This window comes from Narcine bancroftii, chromosome 10 (genome assembly GCF_036971445.1).
Source record: "Narcine bancroftii isolate sNarBan1 chromosome 10, sNarBan1.hap1, whole genome shotgun sequence".
NCBI lineage: Eukaryota > Metazoa > Chordata > Chondrichthyes > Torpediniformes > Narcinidae > Narcine > Narcine bancroftii.
In genome coordinates, this window is record NC_091478.1 from 69,869,875 (window position 1) to 69,890,839 (window position 20,965).

The 20,965-nt window shown below is 39.9% G+C and overlaps 1 protein-coding gene across 6 annotated transcripts in view; it reads right to left on the reverse strand.

The window, feature by feature from the left end:
* nfat5b (nuclear factor of activated T cells 5b) overlaps positions 1 to 20,965 on the reverse strand; it is a 197,458-nt gene that overhangs the window by 101,521 nt on the left and 74,972 nt on the right. Inside the window, exon 1 of one of the 6 annotated variants that reach the window (XM_069901288.1) lies at positions 7,054 to 7,255. The exons of the other annotated variants lie outside the window; for them this stretch is intronic. The gene's annotated coding sequence lies outside the window, so the exon portion shown is untranslated. Of the gene's footprint in view, positions 1 to 7,053; positions 7,256 to 20,965 lie in introns of those variants that run through there. 6 annotated transcript variants of the gene reach the window in all.

Here is a 20,965-nt window from a genome sequence, read left to right on the forward strand (position 1 = left end):
AAGCCTTCTTTGTGATTGCATCAGCATGGAGACTCCAGGACAGGTCCTTGGAGATGTTGACACTCAGGAATTTGCAATTCTTGACCCTCTACTTCTGACCCTTCGATGAGGACTGGGTTGTGTTCCCCTGACTTCCTCCTAAAGTCAGTTTGTTATTAATTTATTTATTATTGTCACATGTATCAAAACAAAGTGAAATGCTTTCTTTTTCATGATAAATGCAAGCAAAAAACACCATGTTCCAACACCATTTTGCAAAAAACAAGTTCCTTCAGAGACAGCAAGTGTATGTGAACCATGCCATCTTCTATAATGTAGCTGCCTCCACCAACCCAGGATATTGAGCACAAGCCCCCAAATCCAGCTGTTTGGTCACCACATCAACTCCTTGTCCCTGCCCCTGATTCCCCAGAGCTATTGGTGCTGTTGAAAGGCCTTCAGCTGCAGAGACCAAGCTGGATCATGCCCTATCCAGCCATCTTCACTTCATTGAATTCAGGCACTTGCTCTCCATATCATCTCAGCAGGGTTGACCGAAGCTGCATTGGCAACAGCACTTCTTTGGCTCTGCCTTGTCTGACCTAATGCATGGCTGTATATTTTCTTCTCAGATCTCCACAACTTGCCCACAGCTCAAGGCTGCAGTTAGCGCCGCCAACTAAGTTAACCCTACCCATCATAGTTGCAATGACCTCTTGATTACCTCTTGGCATGGTCCCCAGATAGATTTTATGGGAGCCACCATCTCTTGACTAACCAACTCAGCCTTGACCTCCATCGTAGTCACAAAGTTATGTAAAGTAAGGACCACAATAATTTTCAAGTATTAAAATTCATAATGTATCACAAACAAAATAAAATTGAAAATTTAAGTCCTGAAATTTTAGAAGGGTATAACATATATAAACTGCAAGGACATTAGGAGCATGTGCAAATCTGATCCCTTGAACCACTTAATTTTTTTAAAAACAAGATCAAAAAAGAGAAATTTCCAATGTCTTTGTTCCCTCAAAAGGTAGGTTACTCAAACTCTGAATTTAGAGCAACAAAAGTATTTACAAGGAAACCAGTGTTTCATATGCCGAATACCAGACTTGGGTCAGCATAACAAACAATGTTATCTGCTTACTAAAAGGATGTCAGATTGACATTTTCAATCTTCACAATGACTGCTTGTTCTTCAAACTAAAGAAGATATTGTGCCAGAAAGATGTATTCTCTTCCCCATCTACCAAATACCATACTGAGGATGAAATGACAATATACATGAACAAAATATTCGCCATGTGGATTATTTTTAATTACAGTAACTTTTAAGTATAGAGCTTTTTAAAAAAAATCTTTCCCTTTGGTGTGTTGCTAGGATTAGTTTGGGTCCCCTATTGCTTGCCACACATATTAAAAATGTGGATGTGAATATTGGTAGTATGATTAATAATTTTGCACAATATATCAAAATTGGTGGTACAGTGGCCACTGAAGAAGGTTGACTAAAGTTAAATCAGGATTTAGGTCTTCTGGGAAAGAGGGCCAAGGAACTGCAGATGGAATTTAACTCAGACAGGAGAGAAGTGTTGTTGAACAGAGGGACCTTGTGGAACGAGTGTATAGTTCCCAAAAAGTAACTTGCACAGTAGACAGCATGGTGAAGAAGCCAAATGACATGTTTGCCTTAAATGGTCAGAGCAATGAGTATATCAGTTGGATTATCATGTTATGACTTTACAGAGGCATACTAGGAGAGTTGTGTTCAGTTCTGATTACCATGCTACAGGAAGAATGTGATTAAGTTCAAAAAGGTACAAAAATGTTGCTGTGACTAAAAGGCTCAAGTTATGAGAGACTGAGATTGTTTCCTTAAGAGTGAGGGATGCTTCAGCTGCCTTTATGATAGTTTCCATGCCCTGTCAATCATTTGGAAGGCCAGTGAACTTCACAAGCAATCTTTGTAACAGCTCACTTGCACCATTAAGGCCTTCACAGCTGAAGATTTTATTGCCTTGCTAGCTACAGCATCCTAACCTTCAGTACAATTCATTTCATGGAGCTGCAAAATCTTACACCGGCTAAAATAATAAACTATCATAACCAACTACCGGAATTCCTTTTTGAAATATTGCTCCAAAACTTGAAGCCAGTAGTTGTGGATCTGTAATTAAATCTACAATTTTTATCTTTTAATTATTGAGCAGAAACATTCAATAATCTAAATTTAATCATAAATTTTTACTGGCATTTGGTTATGGATATGGCACAAACAATCATCTGGAAGTGAAGCACAAGTTGGTTTGGTCAAGAGATTCTTGGCATAGTTGTACTGGGTAAAAATGCCTGCTTCTGTACTCTTAATATTATGTACGGTAATTCTAAGTACAGAATTCATTCATGTGATCAGATTTTATCCTGTTGAACTTGGGCAGAGTATTGATTTAACACAGTCTGGTTCAGTCCTAGAATGGCATCTCAGTTGGCAGGCCTGGAATGAATAAGTAACCATTTCAGAAAACTTTACCTCAAAGTTCCAATCATTACTCCTTTGTGAAATAAAAATGGTCTGGAACAATTTAATTATATAAATGATGCTAGTTTCTAAACGACATCATAATTTTTGGTTTTGCTATCATTGGTTGATCTAATTAACTTTCACTTCTAAATCTATCTCAATGAATAAATATTGCCACAGACTAGGAATAAAAATGTCTAAATGCTTAAGATGCTATTTTCTTAAAGAGTCAATGCTTATGACTTTCCAAAAATGAAACATATTCTGTTTATATTGCCAGTTAATAAATAAATAAATAAATAGATTTTCCGTGCATCAGAATACTTCAGTTATCTACAGTGAATCAAACTGCAGATTTTATAATTGTACAAATGTTGCATTATTGAACATAGTGTGGTATTATTTAAGACACAGAAAGATAAAAATAAGAGCAGGAGTACGCCTTAAGCACTGCTCCACTGTTCAATAAGATCGTGGCTGACTATCCATGTCAGTACTATGTTCCTTCTTTCTCTCCCTATATCTTGATCCTCTCAGCATTTAGAAATATATCCAACTCCATCAAGAATATACTTAACAACTAGACCTTTACTGCTCTTCGTGTTAGAAAATGAGACCTCAGATCTGCAATTTCTAGCCATTCTGTACATCTTCTCTGCATCTCATCAATGCCATCCAAGCTTGGAGCACATCCTTGCATCCCTAATGAAATACTCTTGGCACAAAGGTCAATATACCATTTGCCTTCCTAACTGCTTGCAGCATCTGAACATCTGCTTTTGTAACTCATGTAGAAAAACATGCAGGTATTAATGGAACTCTCCTTTTCACAATCAATCAGATAATAATCTGCATATACAAAACCTCAAATTATTCATGTTAAACTGCAACTACATTCATTCACTCAAATGGACTGACTCACATCTCATCAATTCCTCACTCTCACAAGGCTTCTGGATTCCTAACGAGTCTGGGAGGTTAAACTATAGCCTTTTCACATTGGAAACACGCTAAATTGGCATGTGAACGATCTGTTTTTCATCCACACTGAACCAAGAAAAACCAGTTTAGTACGCCCTTTCACATTACATCCCTGATACCGTGGAGCAAAGGGGGCCCCAACCTCCAGTGATGATGTACTGAGTGATGTATTGCAATAGCACAATGCTTTGATTGACATATGGAAAACACTACTGATAGGTGAAGACAAAAAATAGTAACTTAGGGCATGATCCTTACCAGCAGTTGTGGTCACCCTTTTCAATTGCAGTAGGCTAATGCATCATCATGTGGGGCATTGATGGGAATATGTGTGCCATCGACGGCACCAACAAACATTGGAATAGCCGCCCATTGACTGGTCAATGAAATGTCTCATGAGGGTTTCCCTCTATGCAACAGTCATGGCACACCACCATGCACACAATGGAGATAACCACACCAAAGAGACAACTGATGGATCGATACTCACAAAGGGGTGGCATACTACGACAAAGTGATGGCAAGTCTGAGCCGAGGCTCCACAGGCTTTCAGCAGTTTGCACTCCTGTGCCTCATGTTCTGACTCAAGGAGCATCGCTATAAATTCAAAAGTACTATGAGACATTCTAAAATGCTTACATAATCAAAATTCTCGTTAATATTAGATCAGAACACTGTGGTCTCTCTCTCTCCTCCACATTCTTCTACTATTATATAGCCATTCAAAATGCTTCAAGATAAACCAGATGTTTTCGTTGACGGCTACTCAGCTCAGCCCAAGTTTCCTCCTCAAAATCCTCCCTGCTTCTTCTCAATTTTTCCATTAAATTTTCATACCTGAGAGCAGGTAAATGGTCTCGATCAGGTTCTAACACAGTTTGCATCATCTTGTTGATAAAGATGTTGATAAGACATCTCTATGTGGTGAAAGAAGCACACATTCTCAAGACAATCATACAGACTGCATTGACGTTCGCCATTGTTGAGAAGATTATCTCATTTCCTGCGAGTGTGTGTTATGTCACTCAGGATGTCATTGACAGAGGATAGGCACCCCTTTGCTCTGGGATGCTGGGTTGTGAATGTGAAAGGGCACAGAGAACCAGTCAACATTGGTCCAGTGTGAATAGCTCTACTAGTATTTTCAAACCGTTCGTTGAACTGCCAATTTAGCGGTTAGCCAATATGAAAAGGGCTTCCAATGGGATCCAGCAAACCGAGTCGCCAGTTCACACTGGAGCAGATTTGAAATGGATTGGCTCTGATACTACCTCCCCAGGAGGTTGAGTCCCCGATTGAAATAGAGCCCCCATACCGGTTTGGGAGTGTTCAAACTTGTACATGAACTACTAAATTTCTGTTTAATTTCCATTTTCAAGTGCCAGTGTGAAAGGGGCTATTGTCTTCCTTTATGAAAACAACATTAGTTCTCAAATGTTCTGCAATTATTACTACTGTAATACCCCTGTTTTTGACCATGAGAGAAATCTTTTCCTCTTCACATAAATATTGAAAGTTTAAGTTTTTTATGCTCCATCTCATACTCTTTCTGCTCCCTATGAATAAATTATTTGCTGAATTCTAAACCATTTCTGCACCAAATTTTATGTCTCCTCTTTGGATCAAACAATATTACTAAATTCTTTCATAGCTTACTTTTATGCTAGACATGAATAATTACTGTAATTTTTAATACATTTTAAAAATAATAATCATTGCCTATCCCTATTAGCACATAAAGTTGTCCAATCTATCATAACAAACTGTACTTCATTCCTTCATAGGTCCTCTCATTCAAATTCACGATCCTTTTTTATGATTCTACTACTTCACTCTCCATTTTAATGAAGAATTCTAATGCCAATGGACTCCCTTCCCGAAAGGATAGTCTGTTCTCTAAAACGAAAAATAACATGTTTTACGTTCTTCAAGAATTCTTGCTTGATTGTATTGTTTGATTTGACTGATCCAATATGAAGATTTGAGTAAAATGTAGATTGAATTTGCCAATGCAGTTTCTCTAATTTCCTGTTTTATTCCCTCCGCTTGATTATTGCTACTGTTTGAGGTCTTTAACAACATTTCTTGTCCTATTGCATGTCTTAGTTCCACTTCCATAGATTCTTCATCATGATTTTCCAAACCAATGTCCTTCTTCACCATTGTCTTCTATTCTTCTTTTACTATTCACACCATCCCTCCAAAATACCAATAAGGGAAAGGGTACCCATTTGCTGTCACCCAGCAGGCATGTCAATCTAATGGTAACAAAATCACATCAATTTGCACTGTTAAGTCTTCTAACTTTTGTACATGCCCCACACAAATTATGTTTTTAGGGTTATAAGCACTCTTTTGCTCTTTCCCAGTCTTTATAATTAGCCCATTATTCCCACTACCATTTTTCCACAGTCCTTTATAAATTTATAATGGTTTATATAGGTCAGCATAACAGCAGCTGAAGGGCTCATACTGTGTTGTACAAAATGCTTAATTATGTTATAATTAGGCATGATCAATTTTGTTTAAATACAAGATCATAATACATGGACTTAGGGCAGGTCCACCATCGCTCAATGCGTCACTCAGACGTCTCTGGTGGAGGATAGACTCCCCTATCCCTGGGGATGCCCAAAAGGATGCAGAGAACTGGTTAACAGTGGTCCAGTGTGAATGGCAAAAACAGCTTCTTTAACCAGTTCACTGAACAGCCAATTTACTGGTTAGCCAGTGTGCAAGGATTATCTTAAAAAGTAACCTTCATCTCTTTACCTCATCTTTCATCGCATCTATATTGCTCCCATTTTACTGATCTCTGTTAGCATGCCAAGAGTCCAGCAATACCATGGAGTTTAATTACTAAACATAAATGTATCTATTTATAAAAATAACATTATTCACAGCCCACAGTGTCATTCATGTTGTCAGTCCAACTCAGACATGAAATATTTGGAGAATACAATACCCACATGGCTCTCTGCCATAGAAATAAGAAAATTGGCTCTCTGCCAGCAGCTATGCAAACACAAATGTTTGACAATGTTGGTAACTTAGAAACTTAATTGTTCAAACATTCCTTCACAAACTACTACAATCTCAGTAGGTGCCCCATTTCATTTTACCTCTCCTCCCAATAAAAAGACTTGAAATGAAACTGTCGCAAAGTATACAAAACCCAATGTAGCCAAAGGTCAAAGACAAACATAGGAAACAACCTGCTGCAAGTTCCTTGGGGAAACATTATAACAGGCTGATAACATCAAAAAGCATTAATAAAATACCGGGAATAATTTAAATTACAAGCTATCATTAGAGAGAAATTTTTCTTATTTCAGAAAATAAAATGTTCAATTATACAAACCAAGGTGATTTAATCTTAATTAACTAAGTTTAATAAAAATGGCTGTAATTGGCCTTCTGATGCAAATTGAGAAGAAAAAAAGTTCTCCAAATGGACTCATTTTCTTTAGAGTGTGTGTGTGTGTGTGTGTGTGTGTGTGTGTGTGTGTCCTACAAAATTATTTTGCACTTAATACCTCAGCAATTCTGTTGCAAAATGAAATACAAACCATAGAAGGTAATATGAATTGGTCAATGGATTCTAGACGCAGCTGACTTGGGCTATTTGCAACTTGATCAACTTTAATCTCCTCATCGCCAGTCCTCTCCATTGCTGTGATAGCTCAACTTCCATCCATCTGTTCTTGTCAGTTTCAAATTTGATTATTTCAATGCTCTGCTAAAGTTTCCATTCAGAAGGTTCCTTGCACTGTTAAATGTATTATGCTTCACACCAATGGTCCTTGCATTGTCTCCCAGAAAACAATGTCAAACTGCACAAAAACAGTACAAAAAAAGGCTACAATTGTTTCAAAAACTGATCAGCACAAGCAACATTAACCAACATTAATAAATGTTACACACATCTACAGAATAACAAGGAAAACAAGACTTCCAATAAGAATAAGTCATGTTGCATCTGTACAAGACTTTAAATGGGCTGCACTCAGACATTGTGTGTGGTTCTGGACACTTCATTACAGAAAGGATATGGAAGATTGTAAAGGGTACAGGCGAGATTTATCATTTATTATGTTGTCTGGATTAGAGGGTATGAGTTATAATTACAGGTACACCTAAGTTTTCCTATTACTTAATTTTTGTTTCAATCCCTTAGATGACAGCTGTTCTATTTGTTCATTCTACTCAATATCTGTTTGTTTCAACAATTTACAGGGAATTATCAGAAAGAGGACTGAAGAACATTTTAGCGATCTCACATTTTCAGCCAGAGTGCTCTTAGGTATCTGTGTACAAGTTGTCATTTTTCGAGAATACAGCAGGACTGGATATACCAGATGCAAGCAGAGTGGATAAACTACTAGAAGGCCAAAGTGGGTGGGGGGGGGGGGGGGGGGGGGGGGTGGTCTTTGGTGGAAGAGAAAATCCAGGAAACCATTCATTGAAATTAACCTCATTGATGAAAAGTAACAAATCATTTATGAAGTAGTTGACAGGCGAAATCCCAAGATTTGTGTTAGTATGCTGCCTGTTGCTTGATATTATGATGTAAAAAGCCTTCACACTAACCACAGTTTGAGTATCTGATGAGCAAGAATGCGAGGAAGAGGAAGTGAGGAAAGTTACGACTTTAATTTCTCCTTCCTACCATGTTTATCTGTGCATTATTAGTAACTACAGGGGACGGGTCCGTGAGGCGGGTTGCAACGTCGAGCTTTGCTTTGAGGTTTGCCTGGAAGTTTCCTCTCGCTTCGTCTGACTGCAGTTTTCCAACATTGAACCTCTTTCTGGGGGCTTTATTGTTCCTGGGCTTTGGCTTGAAGTGAAGGTTGAGCTTGCAGCGAACCAGCCGGTGGTCAGTGTGGCATTCCGCGCTAGGCATGACCCTGGTGTGGAGCACATCTTGTTTGTCACTTTCTCGCACCAGGATGTAGTCCAGGAGGTGCCAGTGTTTGGATCGGGGATGCATCCAGGTGGTCTTAAGGCTGTCCCTCTGCTGAAAAAGGGTGTTTGTAATGACAAGCCGCTGTTCTGCGCAGAGCTCCAACAGGAGGCGCCCATTGTCGTTGCACTTGCCGACGCCATGCTTGCCCAGGATTCCTGGCCAGGTTTCTGAGTCTTTGCCGACACGAGCGTTGAAGTCGCCCAGGATGACAACCTTGTCGGCTGTAGGGGTACGTTGGATGAGGTTGCGCAGGTCGGTGTAGAACTTGTTCTTTTCTGCTGGTTCCGCCTGGAGGGTTGGAGCATAGACACTGATGAGATCAGTTGAAGACTACCATACTGCAATCCACTGAAGAGGTACTGGGCTTCTCCTCCAGGAAAAACAAGGACTGGTTTGACGAAAACAGCCAGGAAATCCAGGAGCTGCTGGCAAAGAAGCGAGCTGCCCACCAGGCTCACCTTACAAAGCCGTCCTGTCCAGAGAAGAAACAAGCCTTCCGTCGCGCATGCAGCCATCTTCAGCGCAAACTCCGGGAGATCCAAAATGAGTGGTGGACTAGCCTCGCCAAACGAACACAGCTCAGCGCGGACATTGGCGACTTCAGGGGTTTCTACGAGGCTCTAAAGGCTGTGTACGGCCCCTCACCCCAAGTCCAAAGCCCGCTGCGCAGCTCAGACGGCAAAGTCCTCCTCAGCGACAAGATCTCCATCCTCAACCGATGGTCAGAACACTTCCAATCTCTTTTCAGTACCAACCGCTCAGTCCAAGATTCCGCCTTGCTCCAGCTCCCTCAACAGCCCCTAAGGCTAGAGCTGGATGAGGTTCCCACCCTGGATGAGACATATAAGGCAATCGAACAACTGAAAAGTGGCAAAGCAGCAGGTATGGATGGAATCCCCCCAGAAGTCTGGAAGGCTGGCGGCAAAACTCTGCATGCCAAACTGCATGAGTTTTTCAAGCTTTGTTGGGACCAAGGTAAACTGCCTCAGGATCTTCGTGATGCCACCATCATCACCTGTACAAAAACAAAGGCGAGAAATCAGACTGCTCAAACTACAGGGGAATCACGTTGCTCTCCATTGCAGGCAAAATCTTCGCTAGGATTCTACTAAATAGAATAATGCCTAGTGTCGCTGAGAATATTCTCCCAGAATCACAGTGCGGCTTTCGCGCAAACAGAGGAACCACTGACATGGTCTTTGCCCTCAGACAGCTCCAAGAAAAGTGCAGAGAACAAAACAAAGGACTCTACATCACCTTTGTTGACCTCACCAAAGCCTTCGACACCGTGAGCAGGAAAGGGCTTTGGCAAATACTAGAGCGCATCGGATGTCCCCCAAAGTTCCTCAACATGATTATCCAACTGCACGAAAACCAACAAGGTCGGGTCAGATACAGCAATGAGCTCTCTGAACCCTTCTCCATTAACAATGGCGTGAAGCAAGGCTGTGTTCTCGCACCAACCCTCTTTTCAATCTTCTTCAGCATGATGCTGAACCAAGCCATGAAAGACCCCAACAATGAAGACGCTGTTTACATCCGGTACCGCACGGATGGCAGTCTCTTCAATCTGAGGCGCCTGCAAGCTCACACCAAGACACAAGAGAAACTTGTCCGTGAACTACTCTTTGCAGATGATGCCGCTTTAGTTGCCCATTCAGAGCCAGCTCTTCAGCGCTTGACGTCCTGCTTTGCGGAAACTGCCAAAATGTTTGGCCTGGAAGTCAGCCTGAAGAAAACTGAGGTCCTCCATCAGCCAGCTCCCCACCATGACTACCAGCCCCCCCACATCTCCATCGGGCACACAAAACTCAAAACGGTCAACCAGTTTACCTATCTCGGCTGCACCATTTCATCAGATGCAAGGATCGACAATGAGATAGACAACAGACTCGCCAAGGCAAATAGCGCCTTTGGAAGACTACACAAAAGAGTCTGGAAAAACAACCAACTGAAAAACCTCACAAAGATAAGCGTATACAGAGCCGTTGTCATACCCACACTCCTGTTCGGCTTCCGAATCATGGGTCCTCTACCGGCACCACCTACGGCTCCTAGAACGCTTCCACCCAGCGTTGTCTCCGCTCCATCCTCAACATCCATTGGAGCGCTCACACCCCTAACGTCGAGGTACTCGAGATGGCAGAGGTCGACAGCATCGAGTCCACGCTGCTGAAGATCAAGCTGCGCTGGATGGGTCACGTCTCCAGAATGGAGGACCATCGCCTTCCCAAGATCGTATTATATGGCGAGCTCTCCACTGGCCACCGTGACAGAGGTGCACCAAAGAAAAGGTACAAGGACTGCCTAAAGAAATCTCTTGGTGCCTGCCACATTGACCACCGCCAGTGGGCTGATAACGCCTCAAACCGTGCATCTTGGCGCCTCACAGTTTGGCGGGCAGCAGCCTCCTTTGAAGAAGACCGCAGAGCCCACCTCACTGACAAAAGGCAAAGGAGGAAAAACCCAACACCCAACCCCAACCAACCAATTTTCCCTTGCAACCGCTGCAATCGTGTCTGCCTGTCCCGTATCGGACTGGTCAGCCACAAACGAGCCTGCAGCTGACGTGGACTTTTTACCCCCTCCATAAATCTTCGTCCGCGAAGCCAAGCCAAAGAAAAAAAGAAAAAAAAGATTAGTAACTACAAATCTAATTTTCCATTTACTAGGTCTTCAATGTCCTTCAATATCCTTAAGTGCATTGCAAATACAAAATACAAAATAGCATATCCATAAATGAAAACTTGTCAACAGTAATCAAGCTATATTGTTTTTTTAAAAAGTTAACTTTGCTCCTGATAAGCAGGCAGGGAAATAAGTTTCAACATTGAGAATTTAGGGAGTAAGATAGAAAATTAAAAAGCAAGACATTGAGGGCTGCATTTCCAAGAGATAAGAAGCTAGCACATTTCAATGAATGGCTATAAAACTGGATCATTTTGATCTCATCAAGGCAAAAGGGACTTAGACAAGAAGGGGCTGCAACTAAACTGGAGGAGCAACATTATGCTTGCAGAAAGATGAGCAAGTGCTACTTGTAAGGGTTTAAAGTAGTGCAGCAGGGTGGGAACCAGAGCAGTAGGTCAGCAGATGGAGTGATCGAGGAAAGGGTAGAGGTTCAGTCATGTTTAATAACAAAAATGGAAAGTCTGGGATAAAGAACCTGGCCTGACAGAAAAGATTATCTGAAGTGTATTTATTCTAATGCAGGGAATATAATGGGCAAGTCAGATGGGTTTATTCCACAGAATTACAATATTGTAGTCATTCCAGAAACTTGGTTGAGACAAAGGCAGGACTGGCAGTTCAACATTCCAGTATATAGATGATTTAGATGTGACAGAGAGGCCTCATTGAATGAGGAAGAACTCAGGAATAAGAAAGGTGCATCATTCTGAGGGGATTATACTATAGATTTCCTCACAGCCAATGAGTTCAAGGAACAAATATGCAAGCAATACTTCCTCAATTGACTCAAGTTCCCTTAATACCAGGGCTTTAGACAAGAGCAAAATTTCATATTGAGGAATGACCCTAGCCAGGTTCAGCTGGGAAACATTTTGAGAACAGTATCTGCAATTCATTCTTTCTACCCCATTCACTCTTTCACTCTCCTCCCCCTTAAGCACCCCAATCTGAAGAGGAGGCCACATCAGTGCACAAAATAATTCTGCTCATTTTTTCTTAAATTACCAAAATGCAAATGTTAGCTTTGCACTCACACCATTTTTTAGTTCAGATTCCAAGAGATCAAAGTTTACAAGCTAATGCGTGGAATTTACATCACAAAGCTGGATCCTTAAAAGCTAACCACTATTTGTGGATTTATACAATGGTGCCAAGGGAGAAATAAATGATAGATTTTAAACATCAACAATTCAACCTACAACATCACTGATGTAGGAGTAGCATTACTTCCAGTTTCTATCACCTTTGTGGGGACTAACCAGGTATTCATCAGGTGGTTTTAAACAATTCCTTCTCACTGACCAGTTGTGATTATACACAAATAGTCCAATAAAATTAGCTATAATTTTACTGAATGCTTGAAAATGTTGTCTACGTGGACAATGGCCAAGCCTTTGATTGGGAATACAGCTAGACAGGGCGGCAAGGAAGACGCATGGTGGGTTTATCTTCAGTGGCCATGGCATTGAGTTAGAACATCATGTAACAGTTGTACAAAACAGGTAGCCTCTTGAAATATTGTCTGCAGCTCTAGTTGCCATACTTTAGGATGGAAGTGGCAATGCTAGAGACAGTGCAGAAAAGATTCATAAAAATGTGGCCTGGATTGAAGATCTTAAGTTACAAGGTCAGATTGGATAAGATGTGTCTGTTTTCCCTGATGTAAGAGGATAAGCGGTGTATAAAATTATGACATAGATAGACCAGATAGACAGTGTCTCTTTCCCATGGTAAAGGTGTCCAGAACAAGAGGCGAGAATGGACATTTAGAGAGGACCTGATGAGCAAATTTTTCACAAAAATAGTATCTGAAAAAAGCTGTGCCTGGGTGTTGGAGATAGGAACTGTCACAACATTTGAGTGGGATCTGTACAGATACTTGAATGATCAAGGCACAGAGGAATATGAAATTAATGGAGGCAAGTGGAAATTAGTATAGATAGACAGCATAGATATGATGGGCTAAAGGGCCTGTTCTATGCTGTACAACCCTATGACTCCATTCTCTTCAAAAAGTACCACAGGATGCTTCATGCCCACAAGACTATGGTTTTGTGACTCATCAACACAATATCTCAAATAGTGCTGATGAAGCATCTCAAACGTGAAATATTAACTTTGTTCTTCTTTCCTCAAATGATGCCCAAGCTGGCAAACAATTTTATTAACTTGTTTTTATTTTAGTTTTTCAGCATCTACAGCTTTTACTGAATTTCAACTCTCTCTCATTCGTGCACTGATGTTGCTTGTACTGTCAATGTGTCTCTTCCATGGGACTGAAGAAAATTACTTATTTTTTGCTCTATGTAGGTTACAATCCCTCTTAATATGGTTTGTTGCAACAAAAATTAAGTTTACTGATCATTTAACTTTCTCTCAGGTAGGCGTAATATAGAGAAACAGGGGGGGGGGGTTCAGATGGAGAGAGAGAAAATTATAGAATAAAATGGAAATATTAATGTAGTATTATAATTCTAGATAGCAAAAAATGTTGAAATCTAGTACCTTGCAACAATGTTATTTCCTCAAAGTGTTGATCATGATTAAAAAAACCAACTTTGCAAAGTACACGATTTCATAAATACTTCAGTATTTTCAAAGATGTTGACAACTAGTAGCAATAATTTCCTTGCCAATGTTGAATGTTCTCATCATACAGAAAATTAAAACAGCTGGCTTAAAATAAACCAAAGATTTTTAATGAAATCTTAAAAATTACAAATATTAAATTGTATTATCAATTAAGAAGAATACTTCAGGAATGTAAACAAACTGAAACATTTGAACTCTATTACCTATTTGTTGACGTCAATTAGATATCAGAATCAGATATCCAAGGTTAAAAGCCATCTGCTCAAATAGCTGTTGGGCCAACTACAATCACAAAGAATAAAATGAACTTTGAAATGTTAACATTTATTGTAACAATCAATAGTTATAAAATTGCTTTACAAAATAAATGTTTTACTACAAATGAGCTTACTGCTGTGATAAATAATAACTAACCCATGTGGCACATCACCTTCAGATACAAAACAAAATCATGCAAAACAATAATGAGCCAAGCTTTAAAGTAGTGTTCATTAATTAAATCACAGGTACTTAAACTTAGATAATAAATGAAATGCTGAACCCCTGGCTAGAGATTTAAAACCTACAGCGGAACTCTTCATTTTTGGAAAAAAAAAACCCACCAATTCAAAGAAATTTACACAAAATCTGAAACTTCAACATGAACCGCAGGACACAGACACCTAACTAAAGCATGTACACAACAATGGTTTTCATTAACAATCAACTTTATTCAGACATTATCAATAAAATCTATCTTGATTGCTTTGCACATCAACTTCTGCCTTGCTAATCTATAATCCACATTATAATATCTCAAAGAAAATACTGCCACTTCCCTGATTATTACCCAATTCTCATCATCTTAAATGAATGTCTCCAACTGGGATCCCCCTGCATCTTTAAAATTAGTTTAATCACACAATGTTCCTTGGTTCCTACAACCAAATGAAATTGGCTTTGATAGAAGTCATTGTTGTTTAGTTCCTCTCGGATTTAAATAATTGCAGTCAGATTATTTACATGAAGACTTCCCTTTAAACCCAAGGACACTATCATTGAAATGACCCAGAGAGCCAGTCATGGTCTGCTCTTTCATATATTTACCCTTAGAACCATCATTCAAATTGTCCACATTCATATGTATCCTTGTTTCAACATCAGTCTCTACTCTGTATCCTCCCCAACTTTACAATACTGCAAAATATCTGCACTCCTCTAATTGCAGTTTGTCATGTATTCTAAACTATATATAATCCACCTTTGGCCCAGTTGTCTGGGCCCAAAACTCAGTCATCCCCCCTCCCACAAACTTCCCAAGGTTTTCCACTATTTCTATCCACTTACTCAAAAAAGTCATCCATTTAAACATTCACTTCTATCTCTTCTAATATATTTTTAGGTGTCTCAGAAATTTGTTTTGATGAAGCTTGAGATGTATTATTATAAAATCTGGATAAGGTCTGAATAAATGTAGATTTTTTGCCATTCCAAACCACCAAGTCTCTCGAGTTCAATGTTACTGCTGGATTGGCAGTGGCCTGTTGGAATGAGCCAAGGAATAAAAGTGGCAGAGACAAGAGACCAGGTGAATAATGTTAATTTGAAAAGATGAAGAAACACATGAGGTTCTTATGCTTGTTTTGGAAGGCAAAGATAGAGTGGAATCATAGCAATTTTACTGCTCAGGTCATTCAGCTAATTAAGTCAATACCAACTTGCAGTAAACTATCTATTCATTCTAACTGCCTTGATCTTTTTCTGTCAGGTTGTAATATATTTCTCCATGTGTCCATCTAATTCCCCTTTGAAAACCCCTTACTGATTTTGGTTTCACCAACTTTATAGTCAATGGGTTGGATCATCATCATTTTCTATTTAAAAATAACTTATATACAGCCTCCAAGTATCTTTTGAAATTAATTTTAAATTGTGCACATAAGTTTAAACTAACTTCTCTATTTTTGTATCCAAATTGGGAAATGATTTTGTTTACTCTCTTAAATCACTCTTCAAACTTCTTTCTCTAAGGAGAACAAACTTAGCTTGATCAGTGTAATTTTAGAACTGAAATCCTTCAGGCCTGGAACCATACTTGTAAATATTTTCTGTGCCCCGTCCACAGCCTTCACATTCTTACAAAAGAGGAATATGGTGAGACAGTCTGAAGAGAAGAAATATACAACAGAGGCTATCTTTACAATCCAAGAACAGTGCATTGTTTTTACGAGCTAACTACAGCTCCTAATATTACTTTACATCAGGCAGATTTGAGAGTTAATGGCTAAACAGTTACCAACCATATCTGTTCAAGTCTGCATCCCACAAAAGAGAGTTGATGGGGGAGGGGAGTGTAGGAAAAGAGGAGAGGCAGTGACCAGCGAGAAAGATCTCCAATTTAAAAGGGAAGCAGAATGATGATGCAGATCAGCAAACAATATCACAAATATACTGAGGGGATGAAGGTTAGAAAGTTGAGATTTTTAAGTGCACAAGTAAATCAATTCAGAGGGTTTTCAGGATGGATGTAGGAAGTAGGGTGTGAATGGTAAATAACAAGAAATTATCATAGACCTATGATGGAAATGAAAGGGGCAGACTAAAAATTGTTTTGGGTTTATATGGAGGGAGCATAAAAAGACAATAGGGCTTTTCACACCGCCGTACAAAATGAGGATTCACAAGAAATTTTCCCGGGAACCCTCCCATGAACCACTGCTGCGAAAATGTCAGAAATTCCCCTGGGTCATCAACAGATTCACAAATGTAATCAGGAATGTATTGGAGTGAGATAGATCAGCTAGTTGAGTGGTGTCACAACAACCTTGCACTCAATAATAGCAAAACCAAAGAACTAATGGTTAGAATCAAAATGCATTCAGGAAGGGGAAATCCAGACAACATGAACCAGTCCTCAAAGAAATCAACACTGAAAAGGGTTAAGAACTTCAAGTTCCTGGGTGTCAACATCCTTGAAGATCTGTCCTGGGCCTCCATGTCGATGGAGGCATGAAGAGGCTCGCCAGTGGCTCCACTTATTGAGGAGTTTGAGGAGATTTGATATGTCACCAAACACTCTTGCAAATTTCTACATGTGTACGGTGGAAAAAACTAAACTATAGACTTGTGAACTCGGCCAGCACCATCATAGGCATCAGTCTTCACTCCATCTACAAGAGGCGGTCTCTTAAGAAAATAGTCTCTATCCACAAGGACCCTCACCACCTAGGCTATGCCCTCTTCACACTGCTACCATTGGGAAGGAGGAACAGGAGCCTGAAGACAAACACCCACTGGCACATAGTGTAGGCAAACATTTTGGATCCAGTGACCATAATGTCATTAGTTTCAAGTTAATAATGGATAAGGTTAGGTCTGGTCCTCGAGTTGAAATTCTAAATTGGAGAAAGCCCAATTTTGTGGAAATGAGAATGAATCTGGGAAGAATGGATTTGGATAAGCTGTTTTCTGGCAAGTATGTGTTCAGTAAGTGGAAGGCCTTCGAAAGCAACATTTTGAGAGTGCAGAGTTTGCATATTCATTACAGGATTAAAGGCAAAGTTAGCAGACTAGGGAACCTTGATTTTCAAGGGATAATGACGATCTGGTTAAGAAGAGAGGTGTATAGCAGGTATAGGCAACTAGGAGCAAATGAGGTACTAGAAGAGTATAGAAAATCAGGAAGATAATGTGAAGGTAAATCTGAAGGGTTTCTACAAGTACATTAAGTGCAAAAGGACAGTAAGGGACAAAATTGGTGCCCTAAAAAAATTAGTGTTGTCGTCTATGTATGGAACCTCATGAGATGGAGAGATCTTAAACAATATTTACTCAGGAAACTGGCATAATGCATAAGGAAGGAAGGGAAACAGACAGTAGTGGCATGGGACATATAGAGAATAAAGAGGAGGAAATGCTTGCTGTCCTACAGCAAATAAAGGTAGATAAATCCCCCAGGCCTGATATGATATTCCCACAGGCATGGAGGGAGACTAGTGTAGAAACTGCAGGGGCTCTGGCAGAAATATTTAAAATGTTCTTAGCCATGAGTGTGGTGCCAGAGGATTGGAGGGTAGCTCATGTTGTTCCATTGTTTAAAAAAGGTTTCAAAAGTAAACCAGAAAATTACAGGCCAGTGAGCCTGACAACAGTAGTAGGTAAATTATTGGAGGGTGTTCTGAGAGATTGGATATACAAGTATTTGGACAACCAAGGGCTGATTAAGGATAGTCAGCATGGCTTTGAGCATGGTAGGTTGTGTTTAATGAATCTGGTAGAGTTTTGAGAAGGTCACCAAGAAAGTAGATGAAGGAAAGGCTGTCGATGTTGTCTATATGGCCTTTGACAAGATCCCACATTGAAGGCTAGTTCTGAAGGTTCAGACACTAGGTATCCATGGTGAGGTTGTAAACTGAATTCAAAATTGGCTGAATGGAAGAAACAGAATGGTAATGGATGAATGGTTCTCAGAATGGAGGCTTGGAATTAGTGGTGTGCCTCAGGGATCAGTGCTGGGACTATTGTTGTTTGTTGTCTATATCAATGATCTGGATGATAATGTGGTAAATTGGATCAGCAAGTTTGCTGATGACACTAAGATTGGAGGCCTCCATTCTGAGAAGCCATCATCCATTACCATTCTCTGCTTCACTCACTCACTCAGAGAGTGGTGGGAGTGTGGAACAAGCTGCCATCTGAAGTGGAAAATGCAGGCTCACTCTTAAAAATTTTAAGAATAAATTGGATAGATACATGGATGGGAGAGGACTGGAGGGTTACGGAATGGGTACAGGTCAGTGAGACTAATGGAATTATGTTTCGGCACATACTAAAAGGGCTGAATGGCCTGTTTTCTGTGCTAAGAGTTCTATGGTTCTAGGTTCTTTCCTGTCATCAGTTTTCTGAATGGACAATGAATCACAGATAACCTCACTTTCTCTTCTTACACAAATTTAATTTTTTAAATGTAATTTATAGCAATACAGTATACTTTTGATTAATCAAAAGCAGAACAACTGTAATTCCAAATATCCTAAAGTTCTTTTTTGAGTATGACATACATCACAATTTGAAAAAAAAGTTTATTTTTTTTTACCCACCATGCTCGGGGGGGGGGGGGGGTCTGGCATGTGGTTAGCACCATTTTGAATCAACGGAGCTCTCGTGTACTGGTCCAAGATGCAGATGCAACGTCAAGATTTTACCCAACTGCTCAACAAAGCTCTCATCTACTGTTGGAAGATACAGCTCAGGTAGGAATCAGTCATGTTTTAAGCACCATTGGAATCAAAAGGGCTCTCGCGTACAATACTGTTGCAAGATACAGCTCTGGTGGGGGAGGGGTCTGTTAGTGCCTTTGGAATCAACAGAGCACTTGTGTGCAGTACTATTGGAAGGTACAGCTCTGGTGAGAGTCTGTCATGTTGTGAGCGCCTTTAGAATCAACGGGGCACTTGTATACAGTACTGTCGGAAGATACAGCTCTGGTGGGGGTCTGTCGCGTGGTTAGCGCCTTTGGAATCACCAGAGCTCTCAAGTACAGTGACTGTTGGAAGATACAGCTCTGGTGTGAGTATGTCGCACTGTTAGCGCCATTTTGAATCAATGGGGCTCTATGACCTGAGAAAACAAAAGGATAAACTGTTTAAGTTCTATTCTGAAACTGAAGAACAGAAGTTAATAAAAGACAGAAAAACAATGCATAAAGATAAAAATGAAGAAATGGAGTATGTATTAATGGAGTGGATCAGATAGCATTGCAGTGAACACATGCCACTTAATAGTTTGCTGATCATAAGACAAGCAATGCTCTCATGATAAACTGAAAATTAAAGAGAACTGTGAATATTCAACTGGCTGGTTGAGAAGGTTTAAGAAGAGGCATGACATTAAAAATTAAAGATGAGTGGCAAAAAAACCATCTGCTGATCGTGAAGCAGCAGAAAGATTCGTTGACGAATTTGCCAAGATGAAAACCTGAAGCCAGAATAGGTCTATAACGTAGATAAGACATCCCTGTTTTAGCACATTTACCCAAGAAGAACACTGGCAACAGCTGATGAGACAGCCCCTACAGGAATTAAAGATGTCAATGACAGAATAACTGTGCTGGGATGTGTTAATGCAGCAGGCATGCAAATATGTACGTTGGCTGCGATAGGCAAAAGCATGAATCCTCATTGTTTTAAAGGAGTGAGTTTCTTACCAATCCATTATTATGCCCACAGAAAGGCATGGGTCACCAGGGATATATTTTCCCATTGGTTTAATAAACATATTATTCCAATAGGTTGTGCTCATTGCAAGGAAGCAGGACTGGATGCCGACTGCAAGATTTTTTTTAATCCTTGACAACGGTTCTGTTCATCCACCAGCTGAAAGTCTCAACAAAGATAATGTTTGCATCATGTACCTTCCACCAAATGTGACAAAAGTATCCTTATATCACCGAAGAGTGCATATAAAAACATTTTTTTTGAAAAACGATGTTAGCAGTGAACAGGCACTTGGGTGTGGCAGGTTTCCAAAAGGAGTTTACCATAAAGGATGCCATTTATGCTGCTGCCAATACTTGGAGCAGTGACTAAAGACACAGTTGTACTTTAAAAAACTTCCAGAGTCCATCAGTAAGCTGGAAGAAAAAGATATTGAAGAAATTTTTAACATTGATAATTATGCTCCAGTTGTTCATTCACTGACAGATGGTGAAATAGCTGAACTTGTTCTGCATCCAGGTGAACACGATGAAGAGAACTTATTTGATACTGCAGAAAAAGTGCCAATAGATGACCTGGTGAAAATGTGTGATGGACTTATTTATCAACCAAAGCAGTGTGTATTCACAACAGAACAAGAGCTCATGTCAGTGTATAAAATCAAAGACAGAGCGCCAAGACAAAAACCATTGTTAATGAGGCAGATGACACTAGGGGAAACGTTGAATAAAACTGGCGCACAGAAATATCCTAGTGTTTGTTGTTGCATTTTGTAAGCTGAGATCATCTTTTTTGGTAAGAATGAAACATTATTTCATGCTTTAAAAACCTTCTGTTGTTTTTTTGCTGTTGTTTAACTGCAGATACAAGTGTTCAGCTGATGCTTCTGGTCTGCTTAGAGAAAATACCAGAATATATGAAAAATCCACTTAACCAAGATGGGTCCGGTCCCAAGCATTTCAGATAATTGGAAACATACTGTATTTGCACTATAATCCTGCTGCAAAACGAAAAATATTGGTGACATATTCAAGACGA